Raw genomic sequence first — 18,686 nt, forward strand, 5'->3', positions numbered from 1 at the left:
AATAAGAAAAAATGCGAAACTGCCGCCCCGTATATCGGAAATGGTGCGCGTTTGAACTTGGGCTTACCAGCCTTTTTTATTAATTTTCAGAATTCTACCGCCCCCAATAGTTAATGACGATATGTTGCACCCTGTATATATGGCTTTTCTTTCCTTTCATCGCTCCAAACCGAGCCCATCCACCTTTCCTTTTTTTAACTTGTTTATTCCAGATATTTTTTTGTCTTCGTGGCACTGTTAAGTACGATTTGACACAACTTCTGACGTAAGCCCTTGTGAAATTTGCATGAAATGCGGCGATTTCAGGCAACTATGTGAAATGCCATTGCCTGTCGCCTAGTTTATGAGAGTTCTCAAGTCGTTTGTTAGGTGATAATTATTGATATTATGAAGGTTTAGCGCTGTATGAAACTTTCTGTAAATGTAGACGTGAATTAAATTTGTTTCAGTTTACTCAGTGTTCGAGTTGTGAGGCTACGCCCAAAGATACTATCGAATTTGTTGTTTTACTATGGCTACGGCTGTCAGTTCGGAGGGGCCACGAACAGGCACATATTAAGGGTAAGTTTACCCACCACACTCTGGCGATATAATAGACATAAAGAAAATTAAACAGAGAACAAAATAGGTCAAACATTAGGTTACTTAAAGATTCACCTCTTTTTTTAGCTTTCAGCTATGAGTTACGTAGCCGTAAACCTGGCCGTGCAACAACTTTAAGCCGCCAAAATCTGCATTCATAATTAATGCTATTTACCAACCATTCTTCAAAATTTAATTAAATCAGGAAGTTCAAGAGAAGGAATTTTAATGAGTGCTAAAAATGACCCCATCGAACACTTTTTTAACCGTTTTCACAAGATCTTTGGACTAATTGAGCAATTAAAGCAGAGTTGGAACTTCACCTCTTACTTGCATTCACGGGAATAACTTTAACAAAACAGAGCCTAACGTAAGGAGAAAAATTTAACGCGTAAGACCACAAATTACGGGTCGAGAAAACCACCCGGTGTCCCGAACATTTTCGGGCCATCTGGGAAATATTTACCTATGAAAAAGTGAATGTTTATCATACATTTTTGAACATAGGCAAAATCCCCATGTTACGGCACTTCACATAATGATACATACGGTAGGGGCATTTCACATTTTAGTCGTTGCCCTACAAGATACTGCGGAATTTTGATTATGGGGAAATATCTTGAATTGCGGAAGGCCAGAAAGTTCTCTGACACTGAGTCGGTACAAAGGGCAGCATGTTCCCTACATCTTCCTGCAACTCATTCAACTGGATCATTAAAAATCGCTTAGGTATTACACTCTTTGTCCTTTAGCGCTTATTTCATTCCAGACACTCTTCGTGAGCCTTTATTACACAAATACAATCCACAACGGAAACTTCCGTTATCCCGCTCGCAATTGATATGAATAGCCCTACAAGAACTAAGTCATCCAGTTTCCCCATTGACCGCCTCGAAACTTAGCTACTCACGGGCAAAATCCAAACTTCCTGATGCCCTTATTCTTCGCATAGTATAAATACAATCGAAAAGGGAGGTCTAGCAGCTTGAATCAGAATTGAATCTCTTATCACGATGGTCATTAAGGTCTGCCCTTTAAGATGTCGGGTTTTTGGGATCTTACTCAAAACGGTTTACGAGGACCATGATGCATTGGGGCTGTCGTACGGCAAGGGCGAAGGTTACATCAAAAGGAGTTGGAACAATGGAACGTGTATTGTTCTTCGGTGTAATGTTATGCAAAGTAGGGCGAGATGTTGCTTAAGTTTAAGCGATAATTAGTTTAAGTGATGGATTCGACGCTGATTAAGTAATCCGGTAAACCGATGGCGCGTTGATTAAATTTTTTCATATCGGTCCCAGCTACAGGGCGGGGACAGGGCCGGCCTTGGCAAGACCGTCGCCCAATCTAATGAGCCCGGCACTGGATGAAGGGGAAGTGTACGGTGTCCCTCCACATCGCCGTAATAAGGAGGAATTTTCTTGTAATGCTGACGACGAAATATTACGTCTCAAAAATGGCCGGATTTAAATAATAATTGGGCTTCTCCTCGGCCTCCCCCGCACCATTACCATGCGTCCCGATTTCTGGTTTCCTGCCAGCTTCGAAATTTGGTTTCCGGATTTTCATCTTTATTGAAAGGAAAGTTTGCTCCTGACACGGCTCCACTGTTTAAACTTCATCTTGCACGCTTCGGTTCATAGAAAATGAGTCATTCGAGTGAAAAAATTTAAGACACTTTCAAATACTCTTTACCAGGGAATTTTGGGGGAGGGTTTTTTTTTTTTATCTCGGCGGAGGGGCAATAATGAACAAAACGGTCTTCTGCTAGTTGTTAGCTAAGATATTTCGATGAGTGAGCAGAAGCTCTTTCCTCAGGCTAATTAGCCGGTTAAGGGCCAAATTATTGATGTGCCGTTAACTTTAACACCAAATTAGTGTTCGTGGAAACAAAGAATCTCACCAATACTAATGGAAATTAACCTGCGCTTGATACCACATTTATGATTCCGTCCTTAATTAAAATTTTCCCCTTCCAGGTGACTTGGAGGATTAGGCCTATCGTTCGCCTCCAGCCATCGCCCCCGACTCAGACGATATGGTAAGTAGCATAGTTTTACGGCCACCTGGAATGAATCTGGAACATGTCCAGAAATTATTAGTAGTTCTGGCAACATGGGAAAGAGAGGAAATAATTCCGCCGCAAAGCTTGGTCTAATGGGCTTTCGCCGAGCGAATCGGCCCTTTATCCTGCACATTTAAATTTAGATTGCCCAGCTTTGACTTTGTCGAGATAGGAGATATCCTGCGAAACATGATAGGACTATCTACAGCCAGACCAACTGGACCGATTTTCTTTTTTCTATTGCCACACCATCCCGGCAGATGTTGCTTGTTTAAGTGGTAACGAGATGAAGAATCGAAATTCGATAATCGGTTTTGTTCCATGTTGGAAACTGATCGCGGCGACATTAAACAAAACGAGATGCGGCATGTTTTAGCTAAATAATCAAGAAATCGGGCACCAGGATAGGCTACAGAAATGTTTTTTTGTAGGTGAACACATTGTCCCATCACAGTGAGTCAATTTACTTTCGTTAAATGGTAAACATGTTTTGTCAAGGGCGCTTATTTACTTTTCCTACCTCTTTGACCAGAAACGATATCTTTAGCTTTAGGAATATCCCGAGATTCCATTTTACCATAAACTTACAAGCGTTCAAAAATAATAACTATTATCGTAGTCGCAAATCCTATCAGCATGAAATTGTGTATTCTAACAGAAAACACATTTCTAAAGGTATTTAATAAAAAATCTGTTTAAGAAAGGCATCGCATTGAATTTTAGACCAATATGAGAGATTTAAAAATTCACATTGTTTTGGACCACTGCACACTTTCGCAATTCGTAAGTTTTGTACGATCTATCGTGATGACTAATTTCTTCATTATTTATTCATCTAAATATTGAAGAAAGTAGTCATCGCCATAGGTGATACATAAAAAGCAGCAAAAAACGTCTAAATCCCTGATAACCCATCCAGCGGTCCAATATATTGAAACATTTTTAATATTTTATTCTTCGTGAATTTCAATATGAGTTTTATATACGTTTTTTTTTTCTAGAAGGCACTAATAAATGCTCGATTTTTCTATTAGTACTTGGTCAAGAATTCATTCAGGTACCTGTAGGTCTCCTAAGTAAAATCTGTCCTTGAACTCATCTGATAGTTTTCGATTATTTCTGCACGTGAATTATGTAGTTATCCGTAATTTCTTTTTTTTTTTTTTTTTTTGATAACGATAGGAAGGAAAGTTTGGGATAAGGACATGCAATTAGGGACACGCTATGGCGGGATAAATATGCATGTTCTGGAGTAGACAGAATATTTACACCTGCCCCAGTGATGTCTTTCCGACTATTCAATGAGATGTTTTTAATGGAAAAACTGGAACGCCACTGATTTTTTTAATTAAGAATATATAATATTTGGATATTTCATCAATTCTTAATAAAAAAAAGACCTCCTAGTGTTTTGGTGCTCGAGTAGTTCCAAGAAAAAAAAATTTAATTTTCTTTTGGTAGAGGTAAAGGACATGGAGACTAATGTGAAACATGCCTCATCACGAAATAATTCTCTTCTTCCAAAATACGATTCCGTTAAATTCTGAGCCATTTACACGTGTAGAAACGTTGGATGACCCCACGAACGCCACTGCTGTAGGTGGGTCGAACAGGTATTCTGCCTATATCCGGACACGCACATTTGTAACGCCATAACGGGTCTCTAATTTCGCGTCCTTACCCCAAAGCGTCTTTGACATATTAATTAAAAAAAGGAACTTAAACACCCTGTATTTTGGAAACGAAGCGATTTCGAACCTTATTTTATTCGACCTAAATAACTGTTTCCAAGCGCTCTGCATCGTTTGAAAGCCTGTCGGCATGTTCATGAAACACCTTGTATAGTCGGAGTATAGGTTGTTCGCTCCGGGTAGGGCTGGTGTCCTTGCGCGGTACCGAATTGGGGCCGATAGATCGACCATTACAATATCGGGATTGTAACGATGCTGCGCTCCAGCCCCGATTGGGGAGCCATTATTTGGATAGTTCTAACGCGTTGAGAATGCTGGAATTTTTAGAACTCTAAATGCACCCGGTCGGGAATTTTCGAGAAAGTTCCTGTTTTCCGGGTCGATTCAACAGGAAATTGAAAGTTAAAATTTTCAAAAATTTCGCCGCAACCCGAGCCGACCAGAACGGGTGACCCAGCCCAAACCGGATCTAATCCAGATCAATGCGAATGGGACGTTTCGGTGATTCGGGTGGCAATGTTCGATCTTCGCCAGTACGAGACCAAACGCATCCGATAATGCCACCTTTTAGTACGTTCGCAAGGGCCGCAGTCCGAAGATTGGCGCCCTTCGGGGGCAACCTTTGCCGCGGTATACAAGTCAAGTGTTTCACTCGGGAAACGTACCCGTGACCGTATCGATTAGAAATTACTCGTTCAACATCCTGCCTCGACAAGATAAACAATTTCGGAAACTCAGCATTCACATAACGCAAAATCCCCTCACTAATCAAAATAAACCACTCACGATTCTCCTCTTCCATCGAATAAATTCTGCTCGGTATTTATCCAGTAGATAAAGATAAAAATGCCAGCCGAATTACCGAAATATATCTTGCTTTATTCAAAGTGGCAGAGGGAGACCGGTATTTACTACTTACATTTTGACGAGAAACACAAAAGGCCGCCACCAAAAAGAACCGGAATGAAAAACAATGCTGGATTTCGGTCAATTTGGGTTTTTTACTGCCGGAATGGGCTTAAAGGATTCCACTGGAAATGATGATATACTGACGATGGGCTAGTTTATTCCCAGATGGGTGTGTCTTAAATGAGAATCTTATCGTTGAAGCCTGTCTTGCTTTAAAATACGTCCGGCTCGTCGTTCGGTATCAGTAAATTGGGGCTCAAATTCGGGCTATTAACCGGCGTTTAACGCCGTTCCCTATTTAGGCTAATAGGGCTTTATTGCTTTCTTTGTCATAAAAGTCTTATATTTGCCCACGCAACTGCGACAGGTGAGAGCCCACATGTGGACGTTTTATTGCTGCCATAAAGACAAAGTTATGAGGGGCGAAATAGCTTTTGATGCTGCCACTAGAACTGCAGAACGGCAGCAGGACACGCATTATTTTTAGGTGCTGTCAAAGGGAAACCTAATTGGCCTTCATAAGGAAAAATCCATTATAAATTCACGGAACGGACGTACGGACGTAGAGTTTCTCTGCAAAAAAAAAAAAAAATTATTTACGGTACCTCGCAATTCATCATTGTTGTGGAAGCAGCGCTAAGAAAACCCCCGAGGCGATGCCCAAAGTAGAGATTAATTTTTTGAAACTAATTTATTTATGTATTCAGGGAAACGGGCAACATTTTGACCATTTGTTATAAGAATTAAACTAAGTTGGTGGTTATTTAGAGTTAAAACTTTTTTACGTTTGCGTCCCAACCAAGCAACAATGATGAATTGCCAGGCACCGCAAGTAATTTTTTTGCACAGGAACTGTATGTCTGGAGAACATTTCACAAGAGACAGAAAAGTTTCAAAATAAAGTCAGCTTGTGGCAGAGAAAAAATTTAAGTCATTCATACGGGGGGTAATAAAAATGTTAACTTTTATTTACGAACCAGGTGCTGGTTTTAACATTTCCTCACGTTGAAATAATATTTCGCTCACGTCAAAACGCGCTAGTTCGTGTAGAAACTCTCAGTTGCGAAATTAGTGAAAATCGCCGAAGGCGTTTACTAATTATTTCGAAAAAACGATAAGCAACATTGGATAAATGTGGGCGAGTTTGCTGAGAACGCCTTATTTTCAGTCAAAGAATCTCAGACCAAACCTTACAGAGTCATTTCAGGGACGCCCAGTATAACGCGCCCGCATTTACTGCGGCTGCGACATACCCAGGACTTTTACGTAGACATTTGACACACCGCACCATCTCTCTCTCTCTCTCTCTCTCTCTCTTCCGACGAAGCTGAAAGGCTTACCGTCCCAACTTTTCTGAGCGCTGATGACGCAACCGGCATTTTACCACGGTTCCAAAGCCAACGCCAAAGCAAAAGCGCAAAACATTCCTACTAATGTCTCCAACGGAAAAGGTCTCGATTTATCATTTCGAAAATTGTATATCCCTGCTATTTGTCGCATTACGTCGAGTATGTTTTTCTGGAAAGGGGATCGAGGAAAGGAGAATTGCAACAATCCAAAATGTCTGAATAATGCAGCAGGAGGCAGGGGGGCCCTGCGGAACGTCGCGTCGAGATGGTTTCGAGTGGAGATACGAACGTAACCGATAAAATTTCAGAAAAGAGGTTTTTGATGCGCCGAAAGGTTTGCTTAAGTGGCGGGTTTTCAAAAGAGTTTTATCCCGATTGTTCCGCTATTTTACGAAATTATATGCTAATAGCCTGATGGTGTCGATAGATTATTGGCTATTGACTAAATTGTAGCAGATAAGGATTAGGAGAGTGTGGTTCTAAAACGGTGGAATGGGGATTTGCGCTGAACTCGGAAAATGGAAAAATTACATCAGGCGAAATGAGGAGCTGAAAGAATCGGTTTTACATCTCATCGGAGTATCATAATAAGCTTGGGCATCGGGACTTCCTGCCAAAACTCAGGCTACTCCCAATATTTGCCATTTTTACTTTTTGTGCCATCTTTGAAGCGCAATATATTGTCACTGATGCTACCGAAATATACAGCGTAACTCTTAAATAGGGGTTTTCATTTTGACGCGAGGTAGACCTAGAAAAGTGAGCAAAATCTTCATGTAAAATTTTTTCGAACCCCGGAAAACGACCGAAACGCATGCGTACAAGTAAATTTTAATAAACAACAGAACCTTTCACTGTCGCTCATTTCGGGACACTCTATAAAAGGTGTTCCAAATTGCCGCCCGTTTAACGAGTTAGTTTAATTTACACAAATTGTCACTCGCCGTTTCCACAACTATGTACAAGCCGTTAAAGAAGGTATTTTTCCTCAAATCATTTCTGCGACATTTTCTCTCCATTCACGCAGTTCTGCCACTGTGTTAATTTTATTAAACATTAAACTTTCCATCCAACTCCGCGAATAAGAATCCCACGAGCTTAGGTCTGGCGACCTCATAGGCCACCTCACTGATTCATTGCGATCTATCCATCTGTTCGAAAATTGGTTATTAAAAAAAGTCTTCTGCCGAAGCATTCCTCGTGAAACGTACTGGATTTTCCATTATAATAAATTTTGCACGGATTTCTATTATCTTCGAAAATCGACGATGGTTTTTCGGCAATCAATCATTTCGGTCATTTCAAAATTTTTCGAAAACGTGAGCAGTTAGGGCCTCTCGGTTATATCTCGACTAACATAATTACCTAGAGCGTTCCCCATTTAACCGCAACTCTTACAGTTTCCGAGATGCTGATAGATGTAAGCCAAGTCTTGGGCGCACCGTATACCGACTCCAGACGCGCCAACGGGAAGAAATTCAAATTTATATTGCTCGGAGACTACAAGAGCTCCCGATCAAATATAAATTTCCATAAGAAGATAACCTGTCCAAATTTAAATTGAAACATAATAGCGAGTGAATACTGAGCCTTCCATTATCATTTAAATGTTATAACTTTAATAAATAGGCACGGAGGAATATGGATTTTAAATACGGAATTATTAAAACCTTTATTGAATAATTGACTTGAGTGGGAATGTAATTTGCGAGGTATATTTTACTGGATGTGGAAAAAATTTTTAGCCATTTTCCATTTGCAGCTCCGGTACTCAAAATGTGTTATGAAATGGCACAGCAGTAACACATTAAACATTAATTAATCCTCAATGTTTGCGCTAAATGATTGCTCATTGAGACACTTTAGTGCTAATATAATCCCAAAATACTATAATATTAGTTCAGCCGTTTCAACTCCCATAGCTATGTAGGATGCGTGTTAAACATATATTATGTCTCTAGTGAGAAAAGTAACATATTCTCGACCTGCTATGCATCGGAGCGATGAACAAGAATATCATTTTCCTCCGAAATACACGTAACTACTTTAAGTATGTAAATTATCTGTATATTATTATAGTAACGGCACATCGGCATATGTTAGCGATAATTCGTGAGTTGTTAGGTAAACCAATCGTGAATCTAGTTGAACCAATGACTTTCGTGACGTTAAGACAGGCCAGAAAGTCGTCGGTTTTATGCTGATGCTAGAAAATTTTGCTTCGCGGCCTTCAGCAGTCTTGCAATGGTATATTGTGCTCCTAGTAGGGAAAAGCAAGACGTTCTCGGCCGCCGATGTGGGTTGATCGGAAGCATCACAGGCCGAGAATGCGGCTAAACATCTGTACGGGGACAGCTAGGCGCACGGAAATATTTTTTCCTGTCCATTACACGCGGGACGTTCCCGTTCTGATATAAAATTATCAATCCTGGGGTGTTACAGAAAAAACATAACTATAAACGTCACGTTAGCACCGAATTCATCGGCAAAATTATATGCGCTTATTGGAACAATAAAGGCAAACAATAAAATAACCACAATGCGATAAATAGTATGCATATTGCAGCTATCATTGCTCATTTTCGGGACATAAAAATGATAATAATTTTTGTTTTATTATCCATAAAATCGCGCTTTTCCCTGATTATGATGTTGTTATTGTCTCACTTGGGAATATAAACGGTTCTGAGCAGAGAGAGAACTACGGAGAACTATTAAGCAACGATGGGTAAATGCTGCAGTGGTACCAGTAGATTTTTGTACCCAGAGCGCAAATTCGACACCCCACAGCTCCCACAAATTACACGCCCTTATGGCATTCTCTATAGCAAATTTAATGCAGAGCTGGCATATTTCCAGGCTACATCCATACTGTTTTTATGCTGGCAAAACAGATCATTCTTCTTCTTCGCTAGCAATTGCTGTTTTTTATCCCTTTTTAAGATATTTTCTTCCTCAGAAGGTTATCAGCAATAAAAGTAAGCGGTCACTCCCGAATTTTTCATCTAACCGCAAGTGGGGAAAGAGACACATTGCCGCACGCTGGTGGCAGTCGAACGAACGTCGCGACGCGGCGCTCGGACGGCAGTCGATTTTTTTAACAATATTTGCAATTAATGTTGGACGATATCCGAAGCCTAGTGTCAATAAATTCACAAACTAATTTTAACTGAACAAGAGAAAATGGCGCTCGCTTTGTCCAAGAGGGGGTAACTCCGTTATTATCGGACGTATCGAGGTGAAGGGAAAAACGGAATGTTACAAAAAACATGCAAACGAAATGCCAGCATGTTTGGTCCCACCCGGTATGCAGTGGTAACAAAATGTGGCTAAAAATCTTGGAATGGGTGTGATTCGTAAGGAATGGATCTGCAATTCTGCAACTTATCGTTAAAATTGCAACCCAAAGGGATAATTCACGCATTTTAATGAAATTTTGTGAATATACTGACAGCACTATACAAAATAAATGATTTCACATGCGAGTGGGCTACAGTCCAGAAAGTCTTTAAAATTCGAACAACGGGAATAACCACCTCCTGAATTTTCACCCTCAGCAACTCATCTGGTCATGCTTTTAGGCAATTGGTCGATTTTCTCTTGAGGAAGTGTATCTCAGGCGACTTGAATTGAATTTCTTATCTCTGCTAAAGTACGTCGTGGGCTCTCCAGTGTAGTAACTCCTCTTCCTGTCACGTCTCATACATGTTCTATGGGAGAAAGATCAGGAGAGCGCGGAGGCCAAGGAACCACATTAACATTGCGACGTTACAGAAGCACGTTTCCAACGCGTCGAATGTGTGGTATAACCATTGGTTGCAGCACTTCTTGTATGAATTCGATGCATCAACTCTAAGTGTTGCGATTTTTATGATAAGTGGTATGAATGAAAAAGTCATCAAAATCGGACGGTTGTTTAGAAGTTATTAATGTTTTTCATTTAACGTCGACGTTTGAAATTGAACGTGGACGCGTTGATTTTAACATGAATGTCTTGGCACATTTTTAGTAGCGCGATAATTTTATCCAGCAGTTTAGTTTTAAGAGAGAAAACTGAAAGTAAATGAAACAGTCATTAAACTCGAAACCATATTTTCTGTTTTGATTGGTAATTTCACAACACCGTAACTCCGACGCTGCGCAATAAAAATCCCTTTTACGGCCTTTGTTGTTTCAAAAAAAAAAAAAAAAAAAAAAAAAAACGAATTAATGAATCCCTTCAGACGGACATACGATCAATCTTATAAGCTAATTCGGGCGTTTTTTTCCGGAAGGAGATCTATCAATTTCGGACAAGATTTAAAGATTCCACTCTCATTCAAAACGATTCAGATTTAATGAAAACGTCAACAACCATTGTCTCCTCTCTGGGGCGTTTTCTTAATTCCCGAACTTAAAACTGTCCAATTTAAATTGCGGAGTTTACTAAAGTCCAGGAAAAACGAATTTGAGTTAATAAAGTTGTGCTTCGGTTAAAATACAAAATCACAATAAAAGAATACAGATTCGGGGCCATTGTTGCTCGGTCTATTGTTTTAATTCCGTTGTCGGGACAATAATAGTGTTCATTCACTGGGAGGGAATATTATTTATGAGGAATTTTTGTTTTCTTAATTAAGAACTTGGATAATTGCAAGAAGAGTTCGCAAAGCTCTTGCTTTACTTGCCAATTTACGTTATTAAACATTAATTACTTTCTGACAATGCCCTAATCACCCTCAAGATGAATGAGCGAAGAGGACCGACGTTGGTTTATTAAGATATAACGAGGCAATCCATTTTCGAACAATACTCTCAGAAGCCAATTAAATAACTAGACTTCAATGCGACTGCGATCGCGTTCCCTCTCACACAATATTAATCCCCAAATACAAATCTTCGACGAAATCCGCTTTATAAACTCCAATAAAAAGGGCAAATAGAACTAAAAAAGGCCCTTTTGTGAATCGGTGAATAATTCGCGTAATAAAGTGTTCGCATTCGGCATTCGGGGGCTGTCAAAGGATTCGCAAGTCTCCCTCGAAGAATATTTATCTTTGCCTTTGTTCCACATTACATCGAACAATCGAGGTGTGGCCCACACGACCGAAACATCGATATTTCTCGCTCAAGACGAACCCATCGCCATTCGCCATCGTGTATATGGCGATTCCAAACTGATGAGCTCATTTAAAGCCTGAGAGAGTTATAAAACGTTTTTTTCAGTTAGAAAAAATAGTCGTTCGTCGAAAAAGTGCGGAAAGTGGAGCTTATCCGCACGCCGAGACGCGACGACACTTTTCGCACGCGACGTTTGTTGCAAATGTATACCGGGTGTATTGGTAGGCCAATCCGTTACCCCGTGATTCCTTACGTAAACACAACTAGACTTTTTTACGGCACTTTATTTCTTGGCACATTATACTCATTACACGAGGTGTCGAAGTCAGTAAAAAAAATTCTTTTGTTAATATCTTGGGTGTTTCTTTGACATATTTTAATGAAATTTGGCAGTGATGTATAATTCGATCAGGCGCACATTTCCCATGATTTGAGTAAAACATTTTGAAAAACAACGGGGAAAACGGGGGGCCGAGTGCACGTTTTCCCCCCACCCTTTTTTGCACACGCCAATGGTGCACTCGTTTAGTTATTCAAATTAGTTGTTTATTTATCCGGATCTCTTCGATCTGGTAAAATTGTGATTTACAACTTGCTTTAGAAGATACTTCAGCTTGTTGCTCCACAATACGTGGCTTCGATTTTTTATCTATATAAGGACATAGTTCCAAAACCCAAACGATTGCCGTTTTGGTACTTAGCGCACGTTGCACTTATTAATGTCTTGATTTTTCATTTGAAAAGCAATCGTTCTCGTGCTATACTCGGAGTGTTATGGACAATTTGTAAAATTTCGCGTTCCTGGCATACTTAACTAAATAAATAATGGAAGCCACGTATTGGAGAACAACAAGCTGAAATATCCTCTGAAGTTAGCTATACATCACAATTTTCCCAGATTGAAGAGGTCCAGATAAAGGAACAACTAATTTGAACAACTAAACGAGTGCACCATTGGCGTGTGCAAAAAAGGGTAGGGGAACGTGCACGCGGCTCCTCATTTCCCCCTATGTTTAACCGAATTTTTTTACTCAAATCATAGAAGATGTGCGCCGAATCGAACTGTACATCACTGGAAAATGTAACTAAAATATGTTAAGAAACAATCGAATTATTGATAATAGTCTTTTTTGTTCACTTCAACACCCTGTGTGATGAGTATAAGGCGCAAAAGGAAAAAGTGCCACAAAGAAAGTTTAATTACTTTCGCACATGGAATATTCGGCTGGCTGGTTGGATTGGCCCATTAATACGAGGCACCCTGTACTCTATCCGCTGGTTGACCAGCGCTGCTACACAGGGGATCACGAAACTAGTGTAAAAATTTTAACCGTATTCTAGGTTAAAAACTATGGCAAAACGTTAATATGGACATAACACCCTTGCAAAGACGCTTCGTTACCCAGATGTCGCTTAACTCTCTGAAGCGCTCACTTTGGCTCTCTCTGTACGCCCGTGAATAAATTTCTGTTTCCCTCGTTTTCATTTTTTAATATTTAATTTATTTTTTACTTCGAAGACCCCCCCCCCCCCCCGGTATGCCCTTGCAGCAAACTATCAAGTAAACAACCCCGATCCATTACAACACTAACATAATATTGAACCATAAATCCTATTTAGTTGCAAATTTTCACAGCTCTATCTGTGAGTTGACTGTTTCGGGGACACAATTAATTATTAGGACCTAACTGAATTTATAGGTTCTAAAATCACCACTCACGCCAGATTAATCAACAAATAAATAAATGTATATATCTCACTATTATGTAGTTTCATACGTGGTCTTTGCAATTATTTATGTCGGAGTTGGTTTGGGTAATGTAGAAACAATGGAAACAGTAAGGGCTAATTTAATTTAGGTTTGCGAGTATTTCAAGTATCGAACTGTACAGGGTGTCCGTTTCTGGAGCGCGACCGCGGGGACCTCGGCCAACGTTGGCCGGCACGTTCACCAGATCTTAACCCATTAGATTATTATTTGCGAGGAGTAGTGGAGACCTCACTCGTGAATTTTTACCCGCCCATGTCAATGAGCTGCGAAGGAAGACCCCGCTGCAACTTTACAGACCAAGATCAGACGGAGCGATGTTGTGAGATCAATGCAGAAATCAAGAGGACGCAAAGACCGTTACTCGGAAGCGGAAAGCGAATCCCCCGAACACCTCTCACGATTTCGCTTCTTTTATCGTCGCCAAGATCTCCCAGCAGTGGAGCTCAAGAATCGGACGCCCGGTATAGCTCCCGTGTTACATTGAAATGTGTTTGTTCGTAATAAAATTTGGCAAACATGCGAATGGTTTAATGGCTCTATCGACTAGACCACGGCCATTTGCCGTGCCTAAATTCTTTATTTATAGTTCTTTGTTGAAGCAGATACAACCGCGGGCAGTTTGAGCTGTCGGTATGCGATCAAAGGTCCGGAGAGATCAAACAGCAACCGGTCCTAAGGACCGAAGATTATGGATAAATGAATTTGTTAAAACCCCGATTAGGGCTAATACACTCCACGCAGCTTTTGAACCATTTAGTGTTGCAACGAATGTTTTTGTTACTGCAAATTTGAAGTTGCAATAAATTTAATGGCGTCATAAATATTTTAACATGCCGCGGTTAGTAGAAAATGTGGTCACGGTTATTAATGAATCAAATTTGATTAATCTTAAAATATCTTTAGTTTCAAATTAATTAATTTTAGATCATATTGATAATTTAAATTTTAGTTTGCTTTGTCGATTTTCTTTTTTTTTTTTTCAAAGTGATTAATAAAACAATTAACTAATAAAGCTTGTCGGACGGTCCCGGGATGACTGTACAGATTACTCTACCGACTGCGAGATTAATTCTCCTTTGACTGCTCCTGATGGTTGCAGCAGCTTGTAAATTGGTATTTACGTAAAATACTCTCCATCAAAAATCGACAGAATTTTTCGTCAAATAAATCGTCAAAGCGTCTTCCGGATCAGGCCTTTCCGGGGCATTTTTCAACGTCACAGTCCACAATGGCCTTTAAAAGTGCATTTTCAGAGCTCGGCAGCCTTCTCACTTGAGGATGTGATTGATAGTTAAAATATAAGGCGGGCCATCAAACTACGCTCTGTCGACACCTTGTCGGGCTGCTATTGAATTTTTTATTAGTTTTCAGTTTCAAAGTGTTACACGGGAACTTTTTCGAGTCCAATTTGTGAGAGCTGAGTGAATCAGGCCCGACACGGGACGGAAATAGATGAGGAAAACCATAAATTATATCGGTGCAAGAAAGCTAACCGTTTTCTCAGCGCTTAACGTGAGCACATCATAAACACATAAATTGCCTAGAGGCTAGATTGATGAGCTTCTATCAGACTTAGCAAATGGCGGAATATATGTATGTTTAAAGGAAAGATGGGAGAGCAACCGCTACATGACGAAATGGATTTTGGGCTAATATTGTTCTGCGAGGGAATTTGTCACCGTAGAAATCTACACTATTCGTCGCCCGTGAGCTTTAACCTCTTTTTGTGACGACGTGAGTTTAATGGCGGCAACATTAGAATTGGGAATAAGACAGATCGCCTAATAATCCACGCATATGAATAATAAGACCACCTTTGGTTCGTCGAAACGTTCTACACGGCCGGGAACAAAGCGATGCATTCTGCACACCACCGCGAAAATTGTCAGGGAGGTTTTTGCTCTTTCGTTTGGCTGAGACCTTGTCGCGAGTGACCAAATGCGTGGCGAACAGTACGGGATGTCCGCCTGACGGCCCCCCGGACTCCTATGAGTTTGTGATTTCATTAAAAAATCGATTGTGGAAGCGTATACGAGGCTAACGAAGGTAAGTTTTAAAATTAGTGATAACCCTATAGGGTGTTTCGGCGTCCCAAAAAAGCGGGGCGTCACAGAGTGTCTCATCTGCATCGACGTAATTGATTTTTTTTTTAATCGCAAATTAACTCATGGAGGTCCGAGGGGCTGTTAAGTGGACTAATTTCAGGTGTAATTCTGAGACGGGGCTGTGATGATATCCTTCGTGTTCTTGCAAATTTTTTTCAATTTTAAGCTAAGGCGGCCCATAGAGCTTCCTCTCTGCAGTAATAAAGGGTTTTATTCTACCGGGCGTCCCCAAAATGGGCTATACCAAATCTCTCCGCAGACGCCTGAGAACGAAATACGATGAATTCACCCAATGGTTTTTCAAACCGCAAGACGCCAAAGGGGAAATTTTCCTCTTCGTTTGATTATTTTTTGTAATGACGGAATGTTACCGGACAAAACCTCTTGTTGGGGAGTTTTTGAGACCACAAATCGGAATCCAACGATATTTCTACTATATTGAATAAAGGACGCCGTCGATGTTGCAAAGCGCTCCGGACCTGACTCGAACCCCCAATTTAAAATCAAAACGAGCTTCCATTTCCAGTCAGTCCAAAACAAACTGACCACTGCATTTATCGACCATCCACAATATATGAAAAATCAAATTCTATGAGGCTTCCACTTCAAGTAAATAACAGGACGAATCACTACATGTCAAGGGAATGTAATTAGATTTCCAGAACGAGTGGCTATCTGGATCCAAATAAACGTATTTTATTAATTGGATATCACCTCGGTGACGTAAATCATTCGATTGGACCAGACACATTCGATCACTTTATGCGTATTGAAATTACTATGCTTTGATGTATTAAACATCACGTTATTTATTAGTGTTGCTGATGCGGAAGTCCTTAGTTTCCATCAAATTTACGGTTTATTTAATTTAAACTATACAGCGTGTCCCTTTCTGCATCTTAACCACGTCAATCTCGAAAATCACCCGAGATCGGTTAAATTGGGACCAAGTTGCGCGATTCGGAGGTCAAGGAAATGCCACTTCAAAATTCGAAAAATTCCGACGGCTCTCAGAACGATTCGAAAAAATCTAAATTTCCAAAAAAATGTTATTATTTCTGTCTCGGCTTCCGTTCCAACGTGAAATACGTGATTACAGTTCGAGGCACCCTATATGACGATCCATCTCTAAAATCTCCCAAAATCTTTCCACCCACATAATCATCTTTTCCACCGCCACCATCAGGCGATTTTATGAGGAATAGACATACTGAAATGGCTAAAATGGTCCTTGCTCAAGGAGATTGACTTTATTCAGCATCGGGGGATGAAAGGCGTTTTCGCAGTTTTAGGGCGCGAAATTGGAACGCGCCTCGGAGGCTGATGACCCTGAAGGAGCGACGACGACGACGCTCCTCGAGGAAAGGCCACGCCTCGGACCGTGACGTCGATTGCATTGGTCGTCTGCAGTCGATTTGCTTTCCAATTTTCAAATGGAAAAACTCTGGATTGTTCTTGTGTTTAGCCTTTTAATCTCTGATTTTTAGGTAGATTGGCCTATGTAGTTGAGGAGCTTCCGGGTGGATAATACCTGTCAAGTACAGGTTAAGTCGTTCTAACCGTGCACTCTCTTATTTCCATTTCTTATACCATCGAAATGTTAGCGCAGACGGACGGAACATGTTTGACTTATGGCGAATCCAGACACCCACACCCGATGCGCATTCGGTACGACAAAGGTCAGTTGTGACGTTGGTGCGGGTGCCCGAACCCGCCATAATACTCTTCTTGACGAAAACGCAATAACATTTGGGAGAAAGCACTGAAGGAAAGAGACAACTCAATTCAGCAACTTTCTGCTTTTGAAACCTGATGGTATCACGTAATGATATATTACTGATCCAGCTGGTTTTGAGGCTCGCGATGAAATGGATTGGCTCCATTCAATATCGTTAATAGCAGTTTGAAGATCATCTTCCGATTTGAACTCGCAAAATTCAGAAGCTTGGCCAAAATTGAGAAACCAGGAGTTAACCTTCTTTTAAAACTGTGTATCATGTTCTCATACATAACCCATCATATTCCGCAAGTAAATGCGGTTTTATCTGTTGTCTCTGCACATTCGGTTATTTTAGAATTTTCGCCGAAGGTGCCTCTAGAACGCCATAATGGTTCAAAACAATTGAATATCTGTTTCCGCGTGGTATCGTGGATCCCTGGAAAAAAGTTAAAAATGACGATCGAGCTGTAATTTCCGAGTTGAACGTCAAAAGTACAGTGACTCGAATCGAGGTCAGTGGCGTCGATACCAAATTAACTTTTATAACGATACCGTAAAACAGATTTGAATCTCACATTGTGACGAAACAATCGGCTTTTCCTTTTTTTTTCTGTTAATTTCGGTATTCATTTAAAAAAATGAACTTTAGCTGTTTTTTTTTTCAATTTAGATCGATTTTTTGTATTCAATGTTCCAGGTCCATTTTTGGAGTCAAATTTCTCTCTGGAAAACCCGAGTCCAAATTATAACACTTTAATCACCTATTAGAAAAATTACGTTCGTCCGTACACGTTCAATCATTGTCAGCTCCACAGATTTATGTTTCATAGGAGTATCAGTTTATCTGCTACTAGAATCGCATTGGATCAGTTTATGGGCCCAAAAGACTATCAAATAATCAAATCCCACATAAAAACCAACCTCCGATTGAATATTTATAACATTTTTAACGAAAGAAAATAGATTGCAGACTCACTAGTCTTGTACCGTGGGGGCTGCGACTGCTACTTTGAGAGTGGCTACGCCACTGTGACATCCTCGATGACTCAACAAATTTTGACCAATATTCTCCGATGTTGTTGCACAATTCGGTGATTTCGTGTCACATTTTAGTTTTCTTAAATATGTCAAGGACCACAACCGATCTCTAAACTTCGATCGATATCGTTACTAATAAAGTGTAGTACTACCGGGTTTAAAACATGAGCTAGAAAATTTGCAAATTTCGTGTCGTCTAGCAACGTTTTTGGCTCCCCGAAATGCCCTTAAAATTCACGTTTTCGAACGTGAATCACTGAGCCTTAAACGAACGGTTTTGCTCTCAGGACACTACACACTGTCATTAATGAAGTCCACAAGGAACTTTTAACTCACTTAAACGAGATACAATCGCT

General features: G+C 40.3%; 1 protein-coding gene across 1 annotated transcript in view; it reads left to right on the forward strand.

Moving 5' to 3' along the window:
- LOC136338681 (cubilin) overlaps positions 1-18,686 on the forward strand; it is a 64,609-nt gene that overhangs the window by 2,427 nt on the left and 43,496 nt on the right. The window contains exons 2-3 of the mRNA XM_066281298.1: positions 450-561; positions 2,562-2,623. The gene's annotated coding sequence lies outside the window, so the exon portion shown is untranslated. The remainder of the gene's footprint in view (positions 1-449; positions 562-2,561; positions 2,624-18,686) is intronic.

The sequence above is a fragment of the Euwallacea fornicatus genome, chromosome 4 (assembly GCF_040115645.1).
Source record: "Euwallacea fornicatus isolate EFF26 chromosome 4, ASM4011564v1, whole genome shotgun sequence".
Taxonomy (NCBI): Eukaryota; Metazoa; Arthropoda; class Insecta; order Coleoptera; family Curculionidae; genus Euwallacea; species Euwallacea fornicatus.